This window comes from Mus musculus, chromosome 8, assembly GCF_000001635.26.
Source record: "Mus musculus strain C57BL/6J chromosome 8, GRCm38.p6 C57BL/6J".
In the NCBI taxonomy this organism is placed as follows: domain Eukaryota; kingdom Metazoa; phylum Chordata; class Mammalia; order Rodentia; family Muridae; genus Mus; species Mus musculus.
The window spans coordinates 77,806,483-77,809,495 of record NC_000074.6 but is presented as its reverse complement, the minus strand read 5'-3'; the positions used below and the strand labels follow the sequence as shown (position 1 = coordinate 77,809,495).

Genomic DNA, 3,013 nt, shown 5'->3' with positions numbered 1-3,013 from the left:
TGTCATTTGTGTTCTCTTAGGGTCTGTATAACCTCTGTCCAGAATCATCTGGCTTTCATAGTCTCTGGTGAGAAGTCTGGTGTAATTCTAATAGGCCTGCCTTTATATGTTATTCGACCTTTTTCCCTTACTGCTTTTAAAATTCTATCTTTATTTAGTACATTTGTTGTTCTGATTATTATGTGTCAGGAGGTATTTCTTTTCTGGTCCAGTCTATTTGGAGTTCTGAAGGCTTCTTGTATGTTCATGGGCATCTCTTTTTTTAGGTTAGGGAAGTTTTCTTCTATAATTTTGTTGAAGATATTAACTGGCCCTTTAAGTTGAAAATCTTCATTCTCATCTATACCTATTATCCTTAGGTTTGGTCTTTTCATTTTCCTGGATTTTCTGGATGTTTGGGGTTAGGATCTTTTTGCATTTTGCCTTTTCTTTGATTGTTGTGTCCATGTTTTCTATGGAATCTTCTGCAACTGAGAGTCTCTCTTCAATCTCTTGTATTCTGTTGCTGATGCTTGCATCTATGGTTCCTGATTTCTTTCCTTAGGGTTTCTATCTCCAGAGTTGTCTTCCTTTGTGATTTCTTTATTGTTTCTACTTCCATTTTTAGATCTTGGATGGTTTTGTTCAATTCCATCATCTGTTTGGTTGTGTTTTCCTGTAATCCTTTAAGAGATTTTTGTGTTTCCTTTTTAAGAACTTCTACCTGTTTAGCAGTGTTCTCCTGTATTTCTTTAAGTGAGTTATTAATGCCCTTCTTAAAATCCTCTACCAGCATTATGAGATATAGTTTTAAACCAGAATCTTGCTTTCCTGGTTTGTTGAGGTATCCAGGACTAGCTGTGGTGGGAGTACTGGGTTCTGATGATGCTGAGTGGTCTTGGTTTCTGTTAGTAAGATTCTTATGTTTGCCTTTCGTCATCTGGTAATCTCTGGTGTTAGATGTTCTAGCTGTCTCTGGCTGGAGCTTGTTCCTCCTGTGATTCTGTTAGCCTCTGTCAGCACTCCTTGGAGTCCAACTCTCTCCTGAGTCCCAGTGGTCAGAGCACTCTAAGCAGGCAAGCTCTCCTCTGGCAGGGAAGGTGCACAGAGGTCTGGTGTTCAGCTCTGCCTCCTGGCTGAGGATGAAGGCCTGAAGATACCCTGTCCAAGAAGTTCTGTTGCTTCTGTGGCCTGCACGAACTGATCTCTGAGAGACCTGGGATACAAGATGAAGTTCTCACCTGAGTCCTGGGGTCAGATCCCTCTCTGATAACAATGACATATCTGTTCACTCAGGTACACTGGGATCTTCATGGCCTGGCCCATCAAAGAAAGAACTGATTTTCAATGCTAAATACACTAAATCTTGTCGGGAAATTGTAATCTGGAGATTTATGTAACTCTCAGCCAAACATACATTTTCTTTCTCCTTTCTGTGTGAAATAAACTTTTATTTGAAAGGAGGTGACTTTTTTACTACATGCATCCTCTAAGAACCTTATGCTCTATCAGAGCCTGCATATCAGAATTTCTAAGAGTAAATTACACAGTTGCTGTAAGTAATAAATAATGGTTGTCCTTCACAAATTAAGGAAATACTTATATTTCACTAAATTTAACAACTACCCAAAATAGCACATATCCAGTCTGTAAGGTTTACCAGATAAACTCAAATTCAATGCATTTTACAAGAATCTATCAGCTTTACTGACTTTATTTTCAGGATTCAAAGATTATGTTCTTCAAAAGAAATGTTCACATGTTCTTTCATAGCTTCGAACTTTCTATACTTGGACAATCCCATGCCAATCCAGACAAACCTAACATGGCTGCACTTGATTCATTATTATTGCCCTCCCAAAACAAAGTTTAAAATAAAACTATAGAATACTTCACAAACTTCCATGTTATCTTCACCAGGAACCACACTAATCATCTCTAAATTGTTTCAGTTTTAGTATATGTGTGTCCAAAGCACATACTATAATGTTTCTTAGCTTGGTGAGTGTGTGTGTGGTGCATATAAATTATACTTTACTTCATAGTATACCTTGTATATATAGGATAATTTGTGCGTATATAGTATGCTACATATAAATATATATGTATATAGTATACTTTAGAAGTGAGAAAAGTAGTCCAATACAGTAATGAACACAAACAGGACAGTCTTAACAAGTGAGTAAATTCTAGAGAGAATTCCAAGAAGGAAGCTGACCACAGTGCATCATCTTCCAGTACTATACAGTGTTCTGAACAGAAAATCTCTACAAAGACAATGTGTGGGCTATCTGTTAACCAGGCCTAACGTTAGGATGGGAAGGATAGGGAAATGGAAGTGACAAAATAAATGAAGGGTTTGTTCTTCCAATGATAAAAATGTCTCCTTTTTTTTCCTTCTTTACAGTGTTGGGCTTTGAACAGAGGGCCTCCCGTAAACACTGCAGCAACCAGTAATTCATATCCCAAACTTCAGATGAGGAAAATATCCTAAATTTAAGACTGTGTTAATGTTTGTACGACAGTGACTACAATAAAAATGATTGGCAAGTACATTTGGGATTAGTCCTATGATGCTCCACTGCCCAACACGTGCGTGAGTCTGTTTGTTACTTTTCTTACTGTGATCAAATACCTGACAAGAAACAACTTAAGAGAGGAAGGGTTTATGCAGCTCACAGTCTGACAGGACACAATTCACTCTGCCCAGAAGCTGTGGTAGCCTGAGTGTAAGATGGCTGGTTACACTCCCTCAGCCATCAGGGAACCAAAGATGACAGAATGTGGGGCAAGACAAGGAGATCTCAACCTCCCTCCAACCCCCCCCCCCATGACTTTAGTTAGACTCCATCAATGAAAAGTTCCAGTACATTCCCCAAAAAGCATCACACCGGAACCTGTGGGAGACATCTCACTAAGACTATAACAGCTAGTCAGTGTGACCCAAATGAGGACAGAAGGTACTCTATCCATCTCTTTGCCTCCTCTCCTCTTTCTTTGGCTGTGATATTTTACTGTTCTCTATTTGAACATG

The 3,013-nt window shown here is 38.8% G+C and overlaps 1 non-coding gene across 1 annotated transcript; it reads right to left on the bottom strand.

The window, feature by feature from the left end:
• Positions 1–1,855: 1,855 nt before the first annotated feature.
• Gm23981 lies at positions 1,856–1,959 on the bottom strand. Its single transcript, XR_003947662.1, has one exon. It is a non-coding gene; the product is annotated as a U6 spliceosomal RNA (small nuclear RNA).
• Positions 1,960–3,013: the final 1,054 nt, after the last annotated feature.